Source organism: Phocoena phocoena, chromosome 1 (genome assembly GCF_963924675.1).
Source record: "Phocoena phocoena chromosome 1, mPhoPho1.1, whole genome shotgun sequence".
NCBI lineage: Eukaryota > Metazoa > Chordata > Mammalia > Artiodactyla > Phocoenidae > Phocoena > Phocoena phocoena.
In genome coordinates, this window is record NC_089219.1 from 6276855 (window position 1) to 6301794 (window position 24940).

The following is a 24940-nucleotide window of genomic DNA, read 5'->3' on the forward strand; positions in this document are numbered from 1 at the left end:
CTGATGCTCTCTCTGTGTGGCATGAACTTGAAGCACAGCTTCTAGACCTGAATCCACCGTGAGGTTTGCTGCCCACGCCCACATTTAAAAGCCGATCAAGTTGAGGAGTGTGACATGAACGTGACTTGAGGCATATGAAAACTCACATTAAAGAACGTCTGCCCTCTTGGAATCAGTCCCCTATTATCAAATACCTCATACTCTTGGCTAGAGTGATGGAATCTGGAAGGAATGCAATAGAATTCTAAAGACTGTTCAGCTACAAGCAGGATTTTCCTGTCCTTTTCATCAGCTGTGGATAACAATGAAAGCAGCCAGCAGTCTAATAAATCTACCTTAATTCTAACAGTATAGAGTACTGTCCGTTACTCCTCTTTGTAATTATATATTTCCAAAGGTAAAATCAAACTCACTTAAAAAAAATTTTAAGCTGAGATTTGCTTAACATAAAATTAACTACTTTAAAGTACACAATTCCGAGGTATTTAGTACATTCACAATGTGTGCAGGCATCACCTCTACCAAGTTCCAAAACACTCTTATCACCCCCAAAGGAGACCCCGCATCTCTCATGAAGTAGTCCAAATCAAGCTGAAGAAGAAGAAGGAAAACCCTAATGACATCCATTGTGATTACGGCATTCCTTTCTCCGCAAAGTGTCAGGTTATTCATTTTCAACAGCATCTTCTCATTTTAAAGGCATGGAGAAATCCAAAAGGTGGTAAGGGCTAACACCTCGAACCACGCTTTCTAACACGTCTTGTGACTCTACACATGCCTGGCAAGACAGCTATGGCGTGTCCTCCCTGGGAGCAGAAAGCAGCGGCCTGACACTCACTGAACAGACAGTGCAGTAGGAACAGCCTGACACAGTGGTAAGACTGGCACTCTGCAGCCACAATGTCCAAGTTCAAGTGCTGACTCAGTGTGAGCTGTGTGGCAATCTGCCTCGACTTCCTCACAAGTAACATGACGACAGTACTAACTTCAAGAGTACGTACACCTCAGGAGTCGCTCTGGAGATTCACGGGTGTGAGTGCTGAGAACAGTGCCCGCGCAGAATGAGAGCTCAACTCGTGTTACCTGTAATCCCTGCTGCCTTCTTTCTACTACAATCCTTGAGGGAGGTTCTAATTGTGCCCTCACTTTACTAGGGGGGAACCTAAATTTTCCAGTGTCTCAAAGACTTACTTACCAAAAGCCCGCAGGGGATGAGTGGCAGAGCTGGGCTATGAACTGGAGCTTAAGGACTAGGCTTTCTACCACAGAACAACACGCTCCCTGTCACATTTACCAAACTAAGCAAAAGCATGTGTGAGAATGAAAACGTAAAAAAAATCAACACATCTGAAACTCTGTAAGCAAAAGGTAGCAAAACTAACCTCGCCCTTCTTCTGTTTACTGCTAGCTCCTCAGTTCTCTAAGCCATGGGGATTCGTGGTCCTTCGATGTTTATTGCCTCTCTCCCCAACGTGGTCAGTTCCTGGGTCTTCTGGTCTATTTCCATCTTCCTGGAGCGCTACCCACTGGCTTCAACACTCACGTCTCCAGCGCCCACAACCTTCTGTAATTTGTCCTTTCTGATTTCAGGCTCTTTGTTCTCCAGTTCACACTGATCTTCAAAAACACTGACTCAACCTTCAACTTTAAGGCAGTGTTACAAATATTTCTCTGAGCAACTATGTGCAAGGTACTATGACAGAGACAAATACACATGAGCCAGACAGTTCCTGCCTTCAGGAGTTCAGTCCAAAAAAGGAGGCTTAAGATGTAATTCTGTAAGACCAAACAGAGCCAGACAAATGCCCTTAAGAGAGGCACAAAATTCTATGGGGGTTCAAAGGAGGGAGAGAACATAGGAATTACATCCCCTTTAGATCAGGAGAAAGATTGATGAAGGAAATTAAGTTGGTAGACATATGGGGTTTTCTACATGGATACGGGGAGGGGCAGGCATTCTACACAGGAAAGCCCAGGAAGAAACTTAAGGATGGGAAGCCTGGTATTTGGTTAGGGCTTGAGATGCCATAAGCGGAAACACCAAGAAAGGAGGCTGAGAAAGCCGATTTGGGCCACAATATAACGGGCCTTGAATACCTAGCCCAAGAGTTAGTGCTGAATTCGGCAGATGAATCTCCACACCTCCCCAAGGGCAGCTACAACCTGACCTCCACTGACCATGGATTCCACACAGGCCTGCCTTTGTTCTATCGGCAACACTGTCTTATTTACATCAATACTATACGGTCTTAGTATAGCCTTACAAGTCTCATGAGGCAAAGCCTATCTCATTTATTCAGAATTTTCTTGCTATTTTTGAACCCTTATTCTCCCTTATAAATCAGTTTGCTAGTTCCATAAGAAACTCTGTTGACATTTTTATTGAAATCATATTGAATTTATAAAGTAATGAGAGTAAAGATATCTTTATAATATTGAGTGTTTTTACTGATCAACACTGCCACTTCATCGCTCCATTTATTCAGGTCTTTTTATTCGTGTGTTTTAACATGTCTTTTTTTCTTCTTCTTTTTAATAAAGGCCTCACACATCAACTGTTATATTTATTGCAAAGAGTCACAATTTCTGTTGCCACTGGGAACAGTATTTTTTCTTTCCCCTCTTTTTAAAGATTATTTATTTATTTTAATTGGAGTATACTTGATTTACAATGTTTCAGGTGTACAGCACAGTGATTCAGTTATACATATATATGTGTGTATCTATTCTTTTCCAGATTCTTTTCCATTAGAGGTTATTACAAGATACTGAATATAGTTCCCTGTGCTATACGGTAGGTCCTTGTTGGTTATCTGTTTTATATATGGTAGTGTGTATCTTTTAATCCTAAATTCCTAATCTATCCGCCCCACCTTCCCCTTAGGTAACCACAGATTTGTTCTCTTTTGTCTGTGAGGCTGTTTCTGTTTTGTAAATAAGTTCATCTGTATCATTTTTTTAAATTCCACATATAAGTGATATCATATGATATTTCTTTTTCTCTTACTTCAGTTAGTATGATCATCTCTAGGTCCATCCATGTTGCTGTAAATGGCATTACTTCATTCTTTTTTATGGCTGAGTAATATTCCACTGTATATATATATATATATATATATATATATATATATATATATATATATATATATATATATACACACACACCACCATCTTCTTTACCCATTCATCCGTTGATGGACATTTAGGTTGCTTCCATGTCTTGGCTATTATAAATAGTGCTGCTATGAGCACTGGGGTGCCTGTATCTTTTCGAGTTACAGTTTTTGACTTTTCCAGAAATATGCCCAGGAGTGGGATTGCTGGATCATATAGTAACTCTATTTTTAGTTTTTTAGGGAACCGCCATACTGTTTTCCATAGTGGCTGCACCAATATACATTCCCACCAACAGTGTACGAGAGTTCCCTTTTCTCCACACCCTCACCAGCTTTTACTGTTTGTAGACTTCTTGATGCTGGCCATTCTGACCAGTGTGAGGGGATACCTCACTGTAGTTCTGATTTGCATTTCTCTAATGATTAGCGATGTTGAGCATCTTTTCACGTGCCTGCTGGCTATCTGTAGGCCTTCTTGGGAGAAGTGTCTGTTGAGGTCTTCTGCCCATTTTTTGACTGGGCTGTTTTTGTTGCTGTTGTTTTTCATATTGAGCTTGGTATTTTGATACTGATATTGGTATTTTTAATCTATTACGTTTTCTACTTGGCTATTGTTGGTCCACAGGAACACTGATGATTTTTGATCTTTCAACTATAGCAGTTTTCCTCTATTTTCATTTGTTCTATAACTAAGTCTAGTTTTTCTGCAAATCACAACTTTGTCTCTTCCATTTCATTCCTTGTTTCTTGTACGTTTTGTCTGATTACCATTATACAGAAATTTGAGTACACAGTTTCATCTCAGTGATGACAGTGACCATCTTTATTTTAAATTAAGTACTTCTTAAAGTTTCACTTTAAATATAATGTTTAATGTAGGTTTCTGATAGGTACTCCTTTTCAGATTAAGATTTCCTGTACAGTTGGATCCTTGAACATGGATTTGAAATGCATGGATCCACTTATATGAGGATTTTTTCATGGCAAATATTACAGTATGACACCACCTGAGACTGGCTCAATCCGCAGATGTGGAGGAACCATGCACACGCTGGGCCGACTGTAAGTTATATTCAAATATTCAACTGTGCGGAGGGTTATTGCCCCTAACCCCCATGTTGTTCGAGGGTCACCTGTATTCCTAGTTTGCTACGAGTTGTTTGTTACTATGCCGAACAGTGCATTTTACTATGTGCTTTTTAGCTTCTCATGCAACTATTTAGTTATACCTCCCATCCCACATACTCTTTTTTTTTTTTTTAACATCTTTACTGGAGTATAATTGCTTTACAGTGTTGTGTTAGTTTCTGCTGTATAACAAAGTGAATGAGCTATATGCATACATATGTCCCCATATCTCTTCCCTCTTGCATCTCCCTCCCACCCTCCTTATCTCCCCCCTCTAGGTGGTCCCAAAGCACGGAACTGATCTCCCTGTGCTATGCAGCTGCTTCCCACTAGCTATCTATTTTACGTTTGGTAGTGTATGTATGTCAGTGCCACTCTCTCACTTCACCCCAGCTTACCCTTCCTTATACCCTGTGTCCTCAAGTCCATTCTTTACGTCTGTGTCTTTACTCCTGTCCTGCCTCTAGGTTCATCAGAACCATTTTTTTTTTTTTAGATTCCATATATATGTGCTAGCATATGGTATTTGTTTTCTCTTTCTGACTTACTTCACTCGGTATGACTCTAGGTCCATCCACCTCACTACAAATAACTCAATTTCGTTTCTTTTTATGGCTGAGTAATATTCCACTGTATATATGTGAATTCTGTGTCCATCTGTCGATGGACACTTAGGTTGCTTCCATGTCCTAGCTATTGTAAACAGAGCTGCAATGAACATTGTGGTACATGACTCTTTTTGAATTATGGTTTTCTCAGGGTATAATGCCCAGTAGTGGGATTGCTGGGTCATACGGTAGTTCTAGTTTTAGTTTTTTAAGGGACCTCCATACTGTTCTCCATAGTGGCTGTACCAAGTTACATTCCCACCAGCAGTGTAAGAGAGTTCCCTTTTCTCCACACCCTCTCCAGCCTTTACTGTTTGTAGATTTTTTGATGATGGCCATTCTGACCAGTGTGAGGTGATACCTCACTGTAGTTTTGATTTGCATTTCTCTAATGATTAGTGATGTTGAGCATCTTTTCATGTGTTTGTTGGCAGTCTGTGTATCTTCTTGGGAGAAATGTCTATTTAGGTCTTCAGCTCATTTTTGGATTGGGTTGTTTGGTTTTTTTTTTTTGATATTGAGCTGCATGAGATGCTTGTATATTTTAGAGATTAATCCTCTGTCAGTTGCTTCATTTGCAAATATTTTCTCCCATTCTGAGGGTTGTCTTTTCATCTTTTTTATGGTTTCCTTTGCTGTGCAAAAGCTTTTATGTTTCATTAGGTCCCATTTGTTTATTTTGGTTTTTACTTCCATTCCTCTAGGAGGTGGGTCAGAAAGGACCTTGCTGTGATTTATGTCACAGAGTGTTCTGCCTATGTTTTCCTCTAAGAGTTTTATAGTGTCTGGCCCTACATTTAAGTCTTTTATCCATTTTGAGTTTATTTTTGTGTATGGTGTTAGGGAGTGTTCTACTTTCATTCTTTTACATGTAGCTGTCCAGTTTTCCCAGCACCACTTATTAGAAGAGGCTGTCTTTTTCTCCATTGTATACTCTTGCCTCCTTAACCAAAGATAAGGCGACCACAGGTGCGTGGGTTTATCTCTGGGCTTTCTATCCTGCTCCACTGATCTGTATTTGTTTTTGTGCCAGTACCATACTGTCTTGATTACTGTAGCTTTGTAGTATAGTCTGAAGTCCAGGAGCCTGATTCCTCCAGCTCCGTTTTTCTTTCTTAAGATTGTTTTGGCTATTCGGGGTCTTGTGTGTTTCCATACAAATTGTGCAATTTTTTTGTTCTAGTTCTGTGAAAAACGCCATTGGTAGTTTGATAGGGATTGCACTGAATCTGTAGATTGTTTTGGGTAGTATAGTCACTTTCACAATGTTGATTCTTCTAATCCAAGAACATGGTATATCTCTCCATCTGTTGGTATCATCTTTAATTTCTTTCATCAGTGCCTTATAGTTTTCTGCATACAGGACTTTTGTCTCCATAGGTAGGTTTATTCCTAGGTATCTTATTCTTTTTGTTGCAGTGGTAAATGGGAGTGTTTCCTTAATTTCTCTTTCAGATTTTTCATCGTTAGTGTATAGGAATGCAAGAGATTTCTATGCATTAATTTTGTATCCTGCTACTCTACCAAATTCACTGATTAGCTCTTGTAGTTTTCTGGTAGCATCTTTAGGATTCTCTATGTATAGTATCACGTGATCTGCAAACAGTGACAGTTTTGCTTCTTCTTTTCCGATTTGGATTCCTTTTATCTCTTTTTCTTCCCTGACTGCTGTGGCTAAAACTTCCAAAACTACGTTGGAATAATAGTGGTGAGAATGGGCAACCCTGTCTTGTTCCTGATCTTAGAGGAAATGGTTTCGGTTTTTCACCATTGAGAACGATACTGGCTGTGGGTTTGTCATATATGGCCTTCATTGTGTTGAGGTAGGTTCCCTCTATGCCTACTTTCTGGAGAGTTTTTACCATAAATGGGTGCTGGATTCTGTCAAAAGCTTTTTCTACATGTATTGAGATGATCATATGGTTTTTATCCTTCAATTTGTTAATAGGGTGATTGATTTGTGTACACTGAAGAATCCTTGCATTCCTCGGATAAACCCCACTTGATCATGGTGTATGATCCTTCCACCTACTCTTTTTTAATGTGACTTTGTCACTCCTCCATCAAAAGATAGTCTGATTTCCCTTCCTTTGAGTCTGAGCCGGACTCAGTAATTTGTTTGTAACCAATACGACGTGGTAGAAATGATGACACGACGTCTAAAGCTATGTCAGAGAGAGCCATGTAGCTTCTGCCTAGCTTTCCTGAAGAGCCAGCCAGCACGCTGTGAGACGCCCAAGCCAAACGTAGTGGCACAGGTACTCCCGCTGACAGTGCCCGCCCAGCCCAGCCTCAGACACGACTCTGTCATCACAGCCTGGAGCCAGATGTGTGAGTAAAGAAGATCACAGCTGTTGGTGTCACCCCCAGCCATTTGTGTCTTCCCAGCTGAAGGCTCAGAAACCGTAGAGCAAAGACACATCACCCTCGTGGTGCCCCATCCAGAACTGCTGAACCATGGGCTCCACGAACATAGTAAAGTGGCTGTTTTACACCACCAAATTTGGGGTGGTATGTCACACAGCAGTAGATGATGACTGGAACACTGATGTGAAACTACCCTTGCATTCCTGGGATGAGACCTGCTTAGTCACCATGTAGTACTTTTTTACACTGCTCTGTTCCGACTGGTAATATTTCACTTAGAACACTTTCTGTTTCTGTTCGTGAAGTAAGAAACTCGCCTACAATTTCTCTTTCCTTTTTTATTATTTATTTTTTGTTTTTTGACACCAACGTTTACTCACAAATAAATAAATACATTTTAAGCAGAGCCTCCTGCCTGCCTCAAAGTGTCTACCCTATGGGTCCTTCCATCACAGGAGGGGGAGGGAGGGGAAGGCCGTCAGGGCGAGCACAGGCTCTCACTTTCAGCAATGCTCATGCCAGTATCACCAGTGCCCTCTTCCAGGAAAGGGAATCTGGAGAAGGACTGCTTCGAAGGCTCAGAGGCCAAAGAGGCATCAGTGCTCACAGACAGGGCGCCAGTTGTCTGTCATCACTTCAACTACTCAGGCTGGTGGCCAGTCCAGCACGAGGGGGGCATCCAGGTCTCCAGCAGGACCAGTGTGTCATCAGGAAAGAGCGGAGGTGAGGGGCCTGGCTCCATCGCCTGTCCTCCTGGGCACCTCTAGGGGTGTGGGGGCAGGCGGGCAAGGACCACAATTTCCGTTTTTAGATTATCCTTATACGGTTTTGATATCAAGGGTAAACTGACCTTTTAAAATTAGCTGGAGAGCTTTCTTTCTTTTCCTAGTCTATGAAAAAGTTTATACAAGATTTATTTGTTAATTAAATACTTGGTACAATTCATCTGTAAAACTGTCTAGGGCTGGTGCTGGGACAGGGGTGCTTAAGCCACTGATTCCATTTCTTTAATGATTAGTAATCCGTTCAAAGTTTCTATCTTGAGTTAGTTTTGATAATTCTCTTTTGGTCTCCCTTCTAAAATTTCCTATCATAAGATTTTTACAGTAGTCCTGTTTTTTGCTGTTGTGGTTTAAAAATTCTATCTGGCTATCTGCACTGGCTCCTTTATCTAGTATTGTTTACTTGTGCCTTCTCTCTTTTTTTCATTAACAGTCTTGCTTTGTCTATTTTATTGTTATTTTCAAAGATCATCCCATTTTTTTCTCATATTTCACTGATATCTGCTGTTACCTTTGTTATTTCCCTTTAAAAAATATCACTTTCTTTGGTGGTTGTTCGTTATCCACTTTCTTTAATAAAATACTCAGCCTCTCTATTTCTAATCTTTCTAGGTTGTTACTAGGGTATAGTAAGTATTCTAGTAAAATTACTTTAAATACATGTATTTAACACTTTAAATCCATTTACCAGTCTTAATCTTTACATAATCGTATTTCCATGAACAAGGCAGGCCTTTAAACTCAGATTTAAGGAGATGAGAAAAATCAAAGCCTGACCCATTATGCAGAAAGTCCCAGTGATTCTGGCCTGAGATGACTAGTACTGAGCTCCCTCTCTCTACAGGAACTGTGGATTAGGCTACAGTTCACTAATCATGAAAACAAGCAACCCTTGATTAACAGGAGTGGGAGTGAGAAGAAAGGAGGAAGAGTCCACAGGTAACCCAACATCACAGTTAAAACAAACTGGGTGGGGGGCGGGGGGGTGGGGGGCGGGACGACGACTTCCCTGGTGGCACACTGGTTAAGAATCCGCCTGTCAACGCAGGGGACATGGGTTCAAGCCCTGGTCCAGGAAGAACCCACATGCCACAGAGAAACTAAGTCCATGCGCCACAACTACTGAGCCCGCACGTCACTACTGAAGCCCACACGCCCTAGAGCCCGTGCTCCGTGAGAAGAGAAGCCACCGCAATGAGAAGCCCGTGCACCGCAACAGTCCCCACTCGCAGCAGTGCAGATCCAAGGCAGCCAAAAAAAGCCAAACCAAACCAAAACAAAAAAACCAGGGTGAACAATTTACTCAGGGCAAGTTGGACGGCAACAGGCTGGTGCTGTGAGGTTGGGAGGAAGGGCTGCTCTAGCGGAGGCCACACGGCAGGTGTCCCTAAGGCATGACCCTCACTCACCTCACTCTCCTCAAGGATGCCAATCAGCTCTAATCAGCTACCAAAATACTGCCAGTGCTGGGGAGAGGAGAGGCCCCAGGTCCCTGTACCGTTCATCTGTTTCTGGATAAATCTGCCACTGAGCACATGTCAGACTTTCGGTTTTGTTTTTATTTTTGTTTTGTTTCGGGGAAGGCTTGCTCCAAGTAGCATAAAGCTTTCCCAGAACAAGAAGACTTGTAGGATAAAACACTGAAAAGGACAACAGCCGAGGGCCAAGAGCTTGTGGGACCCTGGCAGAAGCATAATAAACGAATTCAATCTCCCTGGAAGACAATTTGGCACTATGTGTTAAAGACCTTAAAAATATAAATAGTCTTTGAATAAACAGCCTTTACACTTAAGATACACTAGGAATGTATTTTAAGGAGATTAAATGGACCAGACCCCAAAATAAAGCATCAAGGAAAAAAACTGTTAACAGAGGGGAAAAATAAAGAAAAACAAAAAAGCTAGAAACTGGAAATAAATGTACAAAATTAGAAATTGGTTAATAAAATTATGGTATCTTTAAAAAATACAACCATCAGGGAATTCCCTCGTGGTCCAGTGGTTAGGACTCTGCGCTTCCACTGCAGGGGGCACGAGTTTGATCCCTGGTTGGGGAACTAAGATCCGTGAGCCGCACGGTGTGGCCAAAAAAAATAATAATAATAAAATAAAATAAAAATACAACCGTCAAAATGATGATACAGATATACATCTAATGTAAAAGATCACAGCTAAGTTTAAAAAGGTTACAGAACAGAATGAGGCTACTCTACTTAAAATATTTACTGATATGTTATGCCTAGAAATATGGACTAAAATGTTAACTAGCAGTCATCTTTTGGTGATGAATTATCAGTGATTCTAATTTTCTCCTGTGTTTTCAGGGGGAAAAATTACTAAAAACACACTTACGAAGCATAAACTTACACGTATTAAGATTTTTACTGCAGCAGGAGGGTTCTGGCTGAGCCAACCAGGTTAAGTATTTTTTAAAGAGAAGCAGGCAATAATATAGCTTTCACCAAATCCTGAGGGTGCTATAGGGCATTTTTCAGGGAGAAAGGGGCAACAGGTCTGCAACTTACCCTCAAACAGTTCAGGGGGGAAAAAAAAACACCTACATAGGTTTTAAAAGGGAGAGTTGAAAGCAATGTAATAAAATGTTAACATTTGGGGAATCTGGGTAAAGGATATGTGGGAATTTTTTATATTATCCTTGCAACTTTTCTTTTTAAGTTTGGAATCAATTCAAACTAACAGGTTTTAAAAGAACTGTGCACAGAATAACCGAAACTTTTAAAAACTGCAGTATCACATATATAAATATGTTTGTGTGTCTGTATGTGTGTGTGAGAGAGAGAAAAGGAAGAGCTGGGAGTAATTAGAACAGTTTGAGACTTTTATTCCACTCAGTCCAAATAGATTCTTTAAAAATCTAAGAGGTATTGTTTACATTTGTAACATTAGGCCAGATTTTCAGCTCTAGCAAGAATGAGCTCACAGGAGTGTGTGGGAGGAGGAATGAAAAGAACCACAAATGCCCGACACAGCCCTCTATTATCTCCAGAGAGATTTAAACACAAAAACCAAAGCCTCAAAAACTGACTTCATCAAAATGGGGCAAGAGCAACACTGGTCAGAACTGTTAAGTCAATGGTTCATGATCCTGAGGGTTCAAGTGTGGACAGTGCTGTCTGCAGTCCGGGGGAGACCAGAGTGAGCTCGGCACAGGTTCGCACTGCAGCCAGCTCTGTCCAGTGACTTGTACACGCTCAGCGCAGAAGCTAGAAAAGACGAAGCTGGGCTGGCTGTGACAAAACTCATGACAGGCTCCCAGGACCTAACCCAGAAGGAAGCAGGGCCACTTTTCCCCCAAGAGAAGGAGACTGGGCAGATTCTGGGGCAGCGATCAAAGAGCATTTCTATCGCGGCGCCCCGCGCCAGCGCACCCCCCGAGAGGCCAGACACAAAGGGATTACACGTCCCCATGCTTCATCACTACTGGTTGGCCAAGGAGTCCTACTGTGAATACAGCATCTTGATGATAATAAAATCTCCCTTTCCTCCTATAAAAAGCAAACGTGGCCCCAAAGGCAAGCACCCACACCACAGAGGCTCTGCCCGTGGCTCGAGCCCGCTCCCTGCCTGCAAGGCTCCCCGGGGTTGGTGCCCCTCAGTTTCCTCCCTGTGCAACATCGCTGGCGTCCCCGCAGGGCGTGGGGGAACCATGAAACAATGTCTGTAAAGTGTTCTCGTTTGTAAGGATGAAAAGAGCTATAAATCCAAAGTCACAGGAGTACTAAAGCTGCAACCACTTCTCTCTTTTGAAATGGAGAAACACAGGAGGATCAAAGGAGTGTCACTGTCGACTGCTGCTCTGGGAGGCTCCTCCCTCCACCTGGCAGAAACCCGAAGAGGGAGGTCTACCATGATTTTCAGCTTAACAAAATCCCAAGACAAGTTGAACGACGGTTTCCTGGAACACCGCGAGTAGAAGAAACAGACCTTGCTCACGTGAAAGCAGGCATAAAAGGAGAAGGCAGTCTTGGGAGGAAGAAACGCAAACATGGAGGGAAAAAGTTGTTTCCCCCTTGTCTCTTTCTGCCACAAAAGCCTGGCATGGTGACACCAAGGCTGCAGCAGCTTGCACAATAAAATGTTTAACCTTGGCTAAAGTTAACCTTCCTAGCCATAAAAAAAGGTAGGTGGGGGGGGGGGGAGGGACAAAATTAAGCTTACGGGAAGTAACCCTAATCAAAGCTGAGCCGTAACCAAGGGCTCCAGAAACATTTCTACTGTATCGCATCCCACAGGCTGGCCAAGAGCCCAGAATTTTCATTACAACCTTTCAAAGAGGGAGAGAAGGAGGAAAAAATATTTCACAAAAGCATTATCAAGGCCCCAACCCAGGATACCAGGCTGTAGAACCAAAATTTGTGAGAGGTCAGCCTTTCAGGGAGTCAAAAACCCAGCATGTGGAAACTGGCAGTCCTTTTATATAGTGGGAGGGGTTCTTAAACCAACTACTGTTCTGCACTGAAGTCTCAGAGCTTCACAGATCATTAAAGGTTTCTGAACCACAGAGAAAGGAGGGCAGAGTTAAGGAAATAAATCAAAAGTTCCTCTGGGATGTACGAATGCCTACTTGGAACAGGCCTTCAGCGCGAATATCCTCCACATTAAACAACACGGAGGACTTCAAAATAAAAGCAGAGAAGAGATGTGTTCTGTTATAAGCAATGCACTTTCTTTCTGGCTTAAAGGTTATGTGTGCTATAAGATGACTCCCGCTGCGAGTGTGGGGGGCTGGGCTGAGGGCAGGGGTGGGGCAGTGAAAGAAAACAAGAGTGAACAGAAAGTCGAACTGAGAAATGCTCGGTTTGGGGGCACCCCAAACAAGTTACACAGTCTGGTAATATTTTAGGGGTGGGATGTGAGGCAGATGAATTTCTATCACATCTATTCCTGGCCATCCCTGTCTAAGAACTGAAATAATTTTCCCACAGCCAGAGGGAGTTCTCTAGTTTTCCCTGTGCAACATACACAGCTGAAGGCCCGGGGAAAGAGACCGTGTCATCTTCAGCAACGAGCCGCATAAATTTCTTAAAGAAGCATCACCAAACCAGCAGAGGGAGTACAGCATCTGAGAACAGGAAATGGTCAACCGGACACCTAAGGATCTGTGTTTATCTAAGACAGCGGTTGTGAAGCTGAGTGACAGACCTTGCGACCTTGCCCTCTTGTTACGCAGCACCGGTAAACAGAACGAAATGCTAGACTTCCTACTCAGACTGGATTAGTTTACTTCAACAGGTGAGGCTGCCACCCTTTTTTGGTCAGGGTGCACTCACCACGAACCACGCTGCTGGGATGCTCTCCCTACCAACCTGGAAGGAGGAGGAAGGGGTCTGGGGACGAGAAAGGCCCAGTGAAAGGCAGCAAGTCCAACCTGGAGAACGGACAGCAGGCACCAGAGCAATGGTTCACCTTGAAATCCAGGGCCGGCAGTTTAATGCGTCAACAGCCCCTTTCCAGGCTTTTTTCCCTGGAGGGAGGGGAGGAGAACTCCAGCTTTACATGCAACCGCAGGCTGGAACAAAAGCAGCAGACAGATAAAGGCATTTGTCTGCTAAAGGACTGCTATCTGATCTCCAGCCGTAGTTTACCAAAACATGTAGGAATGGGTTTGAGGGGCAGGTTTGGTGCCAAGATGATCAGCGCCAACAGGTTCCTGGGGAGGGTCTGGGGCTGTGACTAAAGCTAATGGTCTTTCCCACAGGAGAGAAGCCTACTGTTTCATGCATGATTATGCTGTGGTTTGTTACTGGAAATCTCTGCTCAGTAAGATTTAAGTGCTTAAGTCCACTCTGGGTGTTCAAATGGCCCCACTGATGTATATCTGAGTATGCACTGCTGTACCGGGTAACGTCCTTTACTAAATCCTAACGTTAACACCTTCTCATTGTGGGAAACGAGACCTGGGGTAAAGATGCTAACCTCAAGACGTGCTAAACTCGACAGAACAAACAAAGCCTGCAGTGTGACTTTGTTACTCTAGGAAGCATGCCAAGCAATGAGCTCCTGCGCCTGCCTGCGGGTGAGAAGGAGGGGCCCAGCGAGGAGAGGGAGTGGCCCAGGGGAGGAGGGGGAGGGGACGGGTGAAGAGGGGGTGGGGCTGGGGGAGGGGCTGGGGGAGGAGGGGGGCAGCCCCTCTGCTCCAGAAGCGGACCCAGCCAAGGTGTGGGGCCGACGTGTGCTTGCGCAGCCTGAAGCCAGAAGCCCAGGCAGGGAACGTGCCACCTACCCTGACTTATCTGAGAGCCCTCTGAGAGGGAGGGTCGCAGCAACAATTCTCTCTACCAGGACGACCTACAGAAGGAGAAGTGATTCCAATGCCGGCTCAGTAAAAGGAGGGCTTTTCAAACACTACAACTGTCCAAAACCACCAGGTCACATTTAATGGGTTCACTGTTACCAGGTTCTCAGAAGCAGCAGAGCACATTCTGTACGGATGCTGCAGAGGAACTCAGGTATTTTGAAAATTCCTCAATAGACAAGGATACTTCAAGAACTTTCTCTGGCAAGACATTTCAAACAAGTTTTAACATTTAAAAAACCTATCCTTCAAACAGCTTCCAGCCCTGATCATCAGCACATCTTCCAGGAGGCCCCACTCATGGCCCACACCGCACAGGTTAGCACTTGGGTTCACGCCAACCCACACTGCGGCGACGAAACAGCGGGAGCAACCCCCGAGGGAGCAGAGGCCCACCCAACCCTCATCTTCTCCGGATACTCAGTGAACTGGCAGCGCTGGCTGATCAACTGGTATGAAGAATAAACCACAAACTGTTAACAGTCTTGCTATCTAGATATCAGAAGTCACTGATTTCCAAAAAAATTGTATAACAACGTTGAGTATTCATAGACAATTTAGCATTTGGGAAATTAGTGATTAGAGCGGAATATGGTACAAAAGAAAACAGTGTGCTTTAGTCTGAGACTAAGACAAATATACAGGACAAATGGGTGCATATTCTTAATTTTAAACTTGCACATTTTAATATGAATACAAAATGACTACATAAGAAGCATTCTGTCCTTTCGCTGTATTATTGTGCCTAGACATCTATCTGGTGGACGGAATATGGTACAGAGAAACACATGGACTTCTCTCCTGAGTCACGATAGGGAACTAAGACCCCACAAGCCACACTGTGCGCCACCCGCCCCCACCCCAAAAGAAGCTTTGCCTTGCTTTTTATCCCACTCTCTGCAGAATGTGTACAGCTTACCCAGTTCACTTGCTCCTTGCTTTACTCCCTGCTGGCCATGTATACAGGTTCACCGGGCCGATTTCCTTCTGAACTCAGTTACTCCACAAATCCAGATTTTCCCTCCAAAACTTAAACACCTCCCTTGACAACTTAAGCCGCAAAGCTGACTCATTCAATGTACCTCATTAACACATTTCCCAAGCAGAGCATGTGTGGGAAAATGAACCAGGTTCTGATCTTAGGAGGCGTATGCCTACATCAATAATCACCAAATCCCAGAGGCACTGGACCTATGCTGGTTCCAGCCCTCTAAAATAATCAAATACATGAAAGTCACCATTTCTTGCCAAACTCAAGAAAAATCCAACTCCTGCACATGGGAACAAAAAGACAACAGCTCAGCTGAAAACACATAACCAAACATTACAGGAAAAACTTCAGCTTAATATTGTTCAGAACATCCCCAGTGGTGTTTCACTCACACAGCAAAGACACAGAATAAAAATTCCAGACTGTTTTCAAGATAATAAAATAGCATATGATGGTGACTCACTAACTGACTAAAAGGAAAAAAAATCCATAAAGAGTCACAGGAACCTTGCAAAGCTGGCAACACTGAACCTCCCCCACCTCACTTGGCTCTCACCTCCAGCAGACACACACATACACGCACACACACACACGCACACTCCAGTGACCATTTTGAGGCTGCAATTGGCTAATGGCTTGCTCTACTGCTTAAGACAATATTTTATTCTTGACTCACTCAATAAACCTGCTGAGAAAAATAAACAATGGGTTTCAATCTTATAAATAATCTAGAAAACGGAATTGCTGTGCAAACAGTAGAGCTGATTTACTGCCCATGATGAACAGAACCGGAAAGTCCAATGTGCACAGTGAACCCAGAGTCACAGTCTTACTATCTGGGGACACGAGTTAACAAGGATTCCTGTCCACTACATGGTGTAAGGCCTGGGATGGCCAGGCTTCAACTGGTCCTTTAAAACGTTGAGTTTTAATCTTTTAAGACATATACACACACACAATGTATTTCTATCCCATCATTCACACACGTGTGAACACACACACTTCATTTTTAACAAATATTAAGTCAGGGCCTATTACAGGGCACTAAAGGTGATATAAAGAGGTATTAAAATAAGGTTCCTGCCCAGAACCTCATATATGTATTCCACATACATACACAGATGCATGTAAATGTGCAGAACAGAAATGCATCAAAGAAAAAGGGAAGCAGAGTCTACAGTCCAAGACTAAAACAAAATATTAATTTTTAAAGGGCAGAACAAAACACAGTTCCGCTGAGAGAAGTTGGGCTCTTTGTGTAATGGCCACCAGTCCACAGAGAAAGAGGCTTGCATGGCTTTCACAGACGCACACCTGAAGCAGGACCCCTACACCTGAGCTCAGGATAGCCTCAGTGACTGCAACTCAGGCACCTTCCAGGGAAGAGCACAAAGCCACCGCCCCTTCGACAGGCTGTGAGCGGCAGGAGGGCAAGCCCCCTTTCACGCACCCCAGGCGCCCCGCTGAGCACTGGCCTTGGGTACCAAACGTTCCCCAGAAGAGTTCTTCCCAAACACTCCCAATTTTGCCCACTGCGAGGATGGTTTGGTCACCTCAAAGGCCAATTCCTGAGAATTATGATGCCACAATTTAGAGGATTCAGAAGAAGGATCTGAACAGAAGAATTATATCTCCAAAGCGGGAAAAATAACAAAGGCCCTTACCATTGAAAGTTAATTTAAAAATTAAACATCTCAAAAAGAAAACTGAGCTTAATGGAATTCTGGTGTCCCAAGACAGGTTTCTCTGGCTTGCCTTTCCTATTTCCATAATACAATGAATGGCTTTCAAATTACACACAACAGAAAACATTTTTCATGGGGCGGGGTGTCCTTCCCACCAACGGGTGAGCAGCTGTGAATGAGACCGAGGTGAATGCTTTGCTTCATGTTTCAAAACAATACGATTAATTTTTATCCTTAATTTTTCCTAACTATTACTCAAGGGCATAAGTTCAAGTAAGATTAAAATGAACCAATTATTCAAGAATTATGACTTCAGATACATTTTAAAACTTATTTTTCACGTCAGTTTTTAACAGACTAGATTTATTTTTTTAAAGCATCAGCAAACTGGACTTTCAAAGTTAGGATGGGTTCACGGATCTCGTTAAGGCTAAAAAACAAAAATCTACTTATGATATAAAATACGAGCTCCAAGTAGATAAACACACTGACTATCATCACAACTTGTAAGTCTTCTTAAAGACCATTGCAAACCTTCCATTTGCTTTTACTAGCTAATAAAATGAGTGAGTCTATTCAGGCTTAAAAGTCATAAATGTCTCCCTCTTTAAAGTCACCAGGTAACAAAGATCCAGCCAAATCATAAGAAATATACGTTAGCAAAGGCCAACAGCAAATAAATAACCCATCCTTACAAGCAGCACCGTGCTCAATAACACTGAAGTCCAAGGGGTTTTTCATTTGAGTACAGTTTCTACAAGTAATACAGCGCATGTAATCAAAGCACGCTCATGCCATTCCTACCAGTCCTAATACGTAGGATAAGACCAAGGACAGGCCTAAGATGTTTACACTGAGAACAAGCAAATATCCAAGGCCCTTGGTTTAAAAAGTCATCTAACTCTCTGGAAGTTTCAATACAATTTGTTTAACCTGATGCCACATAAAACTGATTCCAAAAAAGTTAAAAATAATTACTCTTTAAAAATAGATAAATAAAAATTTTAAAGTCATCTAATTTTTAAAGTCCTCCCTTTTCCCCCAACATCAGCAGCAAAAAAGTTTCTTACATGCAAATTTCTTAACTGCTTCACTTACACAAGGGAATCAGCCACTCTCTCTCAGATTACCCTAGTCAAAACTGGACCACTGTCCAGTCAAATAACCATAGTTTAGACTCTCAGAATGAATAGATTCAAGGCTCTGCTCCATTTTAATGGGAAGAACTATAGGATCACAGCACTGGCTGCCAAAATGCAGGGCCTGTTTCTGTGAGTAATCACTTCTGCTTTGAGTGGAAAATCCCAACTCTACCTGCACCTACCCCAGGACAAATTATTAAGGGAAGAGGTATGGCACATGTCAGTCCTTGTACCCACTTCTTGCCAACCTCTCAAAATATTTACATTTCTTCTCCATGTATAGGGGTTCCAGTGAAAGAAACACTGTAGTATTAAATATGCAAACTTCATATCAATAAGCGAAGTTCATCCTTTAAATAAAAAGGTTTCTATTAGAAACTTCAGTAGGGTCTAGGCTAGCCTAACTCACATATTTTGGTTGCATGTCAAAAGATGAAAACAGGGCTTCCCTGGTGGCGCAGTGGTTGAGAGTCCGCCTGCCGATGCAGGGGACACGGGTTCGTGCCCCGGTCTGGGAAGATCCCACATGCCGCGGAGCGGCTGGGCCTGTGAGCCATGGCCGCTGAGCCTGCGCATCCGGAGCCTGTGCTCCGCAACGGGAGAGGCCACAACAGTGAGAGGCCCGTGTAACGCAAAAAAAAAAAAAAAAAAAAAAAAAAAAGATGAAAACAGTTTTTATACGAAGTGAGACATCGGGAATTCCCTGGCAGTCCAGTGGTTAGGCTTCCACGCTTTCACTGTCATTGGTCCCGGTTCGATCCCTTGTCAGGGAACTAAGATCCCACAAGCTGCATGGTGCGGCCAAAAAAAATAAAAGGAAATATGACATGAGTTACAATTGTGTTTCTAGGACAAAATGGAAGACAGGAAGAGGGAAGCCATATTGGGAAATTCTATTATTGATCATGAAAATAATCCCAGATACTTTTCTATATGTTTGAAATACTCCGTAACCCTTCGAAAAGCAAAATCAAGCCCTATTTAATAGTGAAACAATTTACAGCTTTAACAGAATGAAAACCACATTATTTTAAGAATGAATGTGACACACAGGATTAAGAATCTGCAAGTCTCCATGGCTGTAAACAGCAGGGCTTCCTGAACTTTACTCTGCATTCTAATCACCTGGGGAGCTTATTGAAATGCAGATTCTGCCTCAATAGGAACGGGACAGGAGGCTGAGAGGCTGCAATTCTAACAAGCTCCAGGTGATGACAATAATGCTGGTCTGAGGACCACACTGAGAGCGGTGAGAACACACAGCATTTGCAGTCCAGGTCTCTGGCTTCAAATCAAGTGTGTTATGTGGCTATAACACATTTGTATCCTCTATAGTATCAACCGATTCAGGAAGTTCACACTTTGTTATGTAACATTAGATTAAGCATTAATGAGGCTAGAAAGTTTGTTTATCTAAGGTTATAACCTGAAGTTAAATAAAGCTTCATGCTGAACGCTAGTATTAAATGCTAGAGTCATTTTTAACCTCTTCATATTAACAGAATCCCAATTACTCGGTCTCTTTTTTTTAAGTATCTTTTTTAAATTTATTTATTTTTATTTTTGACTGGCAAACATGGCAGGCCTGCAAATGGCTCATCTTCCCTGCTGCAGTGCCAGCTCCCTGTGGGGCACAGGTGGCACCTTGCTTCTCTTTATAGACATCCCACCATTACAGTGCTCAGTGGTATACAAAATTTTCTAAAACTGAACCATATGGCATGTTTAACTAGCTCTGAAAATGGGAATATTTATTTTATTATTCATTGGGTCTTCGTTGTCGCGCACGGGCTTTCTCTGGTTGCGGCGAGTGGGGGCTACTCTTCGTTGCGGTGCGCGGGCTTCTCGTTGTGGTGGCTTCTCCTGTTGCGAAGCACGGGCTCTAGGTGCACAGGCTTCGGTAGTTGTGGCTCGTGGGCTCCAGAGCGCAGCCTCAGTAGTTGAGGCGCACGGGCTTAGTTGCTCCACGGCGTGTGGGATCTTCCCGGCCCAGAGCTCGAACCCGTGTCCCCTGCATTGGCAGGCAATCGGATTCTTAACCGCTGCACCACCAGGGAAGTCCCCGATTACTTGGTCTTAAAGCCCTTTCTCAATAGTGGTAATTCTCTGATGGGAGAACATGCTCTCTGCAAAAGATATTTTGCCTGAAGAAAACGAACAACTAACATTCAGTAGTTATGCATATACTTAATAGAATTCATTCCCAGAAATGTGGCTGAGAAAGGTGGTTGATTTTCATGTTATTTCTCAAAAATTTAAACCTCCAATACTTTTCATCCTATCACCCAAGGTTAAAAAAGCTCAAAACATCAAAAACAGCTGCCCCTTGGCCCCATTCAAAAAAACAAAAACAAACAAAAAAAGTGACACGTTTTCAACACAGAAAGTCAAGATAAAAGACTTCCATTTCCACAAGTCACTGACGATTCCCCACTTTCTGTCCTACTACTAGACTGAATTATTAAGAACCTCCTCTCCGGTCTCCATCTCGTTGGTGCTGCTCAAGAATGCTCACCTCCCATGCTCTCACCTCTCTTCTCAAAAGACTTCAATGGGTCCCCAAACGCACTCTTTGGAGAGAGAGCAAGGTCCCCCCAAGTCTACCTCCAAGCCATAAGCTTGGCCTAAATCCCACTGCATCAGCTCGTGCAGCCTTCTCTCCGACCGCACTCATGGACTTGCCGGGCACGTTTTGCAATTTCCTCTCTCCGTGCCTTTGCTCGTGATATTTCCAACAGCTGGAAAGTCGCTTTTCTTCCACCCTCCCAACCATGGCCTATATCCTTCCTTCCTTCGAAGCTCAGTTCAAACACCACATCCTCCAATTAGCCTTCCAGAAACCCCCAGGCTCTGTGGGACCCGGACCTCTACCAGGGCCCTAAGCACAAACTGGCAAACATGGCAGGCCTGCAAATGGCTCATCTTCCCTGCTGCAATGCCAGCTCCCTGCAGGGCACGGGTGGAACCTTGCTCTCTCTATAGACATCCCACCATTACAGCGCTCAGTGGTATACAAAATTTTCTAAAATTGAACCATATGGCATGTTTAACTAGCTCTGAAAATGGGAAGTGGGCGAAAATGGATTTCTGGCATAGTAAGTATTAAGGCACCAGTAACTGGGTTTACAAATAACATGAGCTTCATCTCTGTTGGGCTAGGTATTCAAAAATAAAACTAAGAGATGAGAAAGAGAGTCAAGAGTGTGTGCCTGTCCCCCAACTAAACCTCATCCAGGGGCTAATAATCCTCTAGGGGCACCTCTTCTCCCTATCAAGTCGGGGTGGATCAAATTGTCTTCTCACTAAGGTTAGTTGCCGCTGAGACAGGTCACTAAGTGCGTGCTCCCTGTCTACGATGCAATGCTGGCTGGATCTGTCCAAGCGCCAGCAGACAGAGCTTTACACAAAGGCCAGCCAGGATTCAAGGGACAACCACCCCAGTGTCAGACACGGAAAAGTCTTTGGTTCAAACAACAAAGAGATGCTCTCAGCATGAAAGAAGATACTATATGTCACTGTCACCTGAGTAATCATCTCATGTTTTTGAAGAAAACTACAATGTGTAAAAATCAAACGAAAAATTATTTTTGGAACACCTATGATTCTGTGTTATTTGTAACATGGATTCCCCTCCTGGTAATTAAGATTCAACACTCCTAGGTCTCCTGTTTTTTCAGGCATTACCTTAGCATCAAAGGTCATGTGATTCATCAAGCCAAAGATTACGCGGCGGTGCTTAAAGCAGAACCCAAGAAGCCTTGTTCCCCATCATTTTCTCAGAAGCTCAGCTACGGGGCACTCACTGTGATTTATACAAATGTACTAATACCCAAGATTCTGATGTGGTTTAGGCCAAAGCGTGTCTTGAGAGAGAAGAAGCACACAGCCAAGGGGAACCGGAGATGCTTAGCAAAAATGCTTTACCGTATTTTACTACTAATTATACATCTTATAAGCACTTGGGGGAGGCAAACAGTTCTAGAGGAAAGGAGAACGGGGAGAAAGACGATCAACTATAGGATATCTGCACGACTGTGATACTAAACTCTCTGACTTGCAGTTATTCTCTCGGGTAACATGAGGTTAACATGTAATACCCACTCAACTAAACCTCTATAAACAGCCGGTTTTCCACAATCACAGCCACTATTCCCACTTCAGTGGGCAGCAGTGTTCAGAGAAAAGCCAGATTTAGCTCCTGAGTAATAAACACCAGAAACCAAAAGAGCTGGGAGAGCTCTCCGTATCCGTGCCTACCAGGAAGCTCTGAACGTACATCGGCACCCAGTGGCCTGGTAAGCGTGGAAGTCTCCTCAACAAAGCTTCAAGACAGAGGAATTCCATCTTTTAGACTAGGCAGTGCCCTCCACCCACTCTGTTTTTCAATTAAATGGGTTTTCTGCAAGACAGATTAATGAAAAACAGGTAATTTCTTTTTATATAGGTTCAATATGTTTACAAGCAGAATATAATTCTGTACTTTTCATAGCATTTAGCTACTTTACATAGTATTCAGGGTAGATAAGAAGAACAATCATTCTCCAGTGTTTTTATGCACTCTTTATATAGACGGTATCTCATTTAAATTCTCAAAACAATTCTGGAGGGGGGCGGAGGGAGACCCAAGCGGGAGGGGATATGTGTATACACGTAGCTGATTCACTCTGTCCTACAACAGAAACTAACACACATTGTAAAGAATTATACTCCAATAAAAAAAATTAAATTTAATTTAAAAATTAAAAAAAAATTCTAAGGGGTAGAAGGATCACCCCATTGTACAGACCCAGACATTAAAGGACAGGAGACTGAATAATCCGCTTAAGGCCCTATGGCAGGTAAGTGGCAGAGGAGAGAAGAACCATCTCTTTGGTCTCAGGCACAGCGACAGCCAAAGACGTACAAACATTTTATAAAGATTCTAACACCAATAAAATTCTCATGCAAACACACACCATTTTAGAGAAAAAAATTTCCTAGACCCTGCCAGGATATGACCTGAACTTGCCAATGAACAGCTCAAAGAAGACTGCCCAGTTAAAAGAGATCATCAAGTACTATAGTTACTGGTAAGGCCAAGAATAGAACACAGTCTGCTGACCCCACGCCCATGGCCAATCAGGCGTGTTCTTCTGGATGCTGACACCCTTCTGAAGTTTCAAGTTGGTTGAGAATAGCAAAGAAATGAGTTAATAATTCCGGTAAATAGAAGACAATGTGGAAAGTATCTAAGTTAGCGGGATTTGCTGTGTGTGTGTGTGTGTGTGTGTGTGTGTACATACACACACACACACACATATATATGTGTGTATTTTTATAAGGCATGACCATATGAAGATTTCTAGGGAGTTTTGAACCAAGAACACTGGTACCTACAAATTTTCTCATCTTCTGCGGCAAAAATGAAAAATAACCTTTGCCCTCCCCTCTGTATGACCTGTGAATGATTAGCCTGGCCATGTTGATAACTAAGGAAAATATGAGTGCTGCTCCCAGCTGACGAGAATGCTTAAGATTTATCCTACTACCAACCTCCTCCAATTCCATGCAAAAGACAGCAGGACACTAGGAATAGTTAGCCAATGTTCAGCCCTAATAAATTCTCCAGTGCTGCAAACAACTCTCCCATCAGCTCCAATGACTGTGCCCTGAGGAAGAGGCTGGAAACAGGAAGACCGCTGGGTGCCAGAGGAGATGGGAGGATTGGAGCCACATGGCTGGGAAACAGGGACTGCAGAGAAGCGATGGGGAAGCGTCTCAGGAACGAGGCGCCTGGAAAAGACCAGAGAACCTGCTCAAAAGGTTGCTGTACTGAGAACTTCTGTGTGGCAAAAAAAGAGGCTACTACTGAGTCAGACATCATCAGTAAGAATAATCGACAACCAAGAGCAAGAGGAAAAACAGATTAGAAGACCATTCCCTAGGTTAAAGTTTATTCAGATCCCTTTTCACAGGGGAGATAACATGCAAAGTGTCTGGCATTTCCAAAAGTTAGACACCAGATTTTAGATTCAACGCTTAATCTTGCTATTAAGTTTACTTTTTAAAAGAGAAAGATAAAATAATTGTAGAGGGATATCCTGTATCAAATTCTTCATGTTTTGCAACTTTTAGCAGAGCACAGGGAGAGAGAAAATTGAGTTGAGAGGTTATAATCTGGCCCCTCACATCAGCTCAAATCTACTCAATGATCTCTCTCATTTTCACTCCAACTGGGCCAAACCAAAATTCCTATACTTTGCAGGGTAAAGCCTTTTTAGTTTTTACTTCAAATAACTGAAATCCTCAGAAAACGTAAAAAGTATTTCTTTCATTGCTCCACATTAAATACCTCTTACCACTCTGTTCTGGAAAGAGCAAAAAGTCACTTGATTATATAGAGTGATAATATATTTTAGTTTAATGTCCATAAACAAGCTTTTTTTTCAGCTATCCTCAAAATGACCCATCTCAGCATATTTACATGTATAATAAATACTGAAAACTTAATCTAATTATGATTGATTAATGCAAACCACCAATTTATATGAGGCTATACTTGAAATCTCAGAACGCTTCTCCCCTATTATGAGGTCTGTTTATAAGGTGCTGTACAGAAAACGTGTCCAGAAACAGTTGGTTTAAAAAAAAGAAAAAATCTGAATAAAAGAACCAAAATTGAATAAGAGGAAATCAATAAACAATACCCAATTAGAAAACCAAAACCCAAACCAACCCATCAGCTTTTGTCATGGGTATTCTTCATGGATATTCTCCTCCATCCACTCCCAAAACCTGGGGTGGGGGAAGCAGCACTCCATGTCTAA

General features: G+C 42.7%; 1 protein-coding gene across 1 annotated transcript in view; it reads right to left on the reverse strand.

Moving 5' to 3' along the window:
* The window catches only part of RERE (arginine-glutamic acid dipeptide repeats), a 257951-nt gene that overhangs the window by 31369 nt on the left and 201642 nt on the right, over nt 1-24940 (reverse strand). The window lies entirely within an intron of this gene.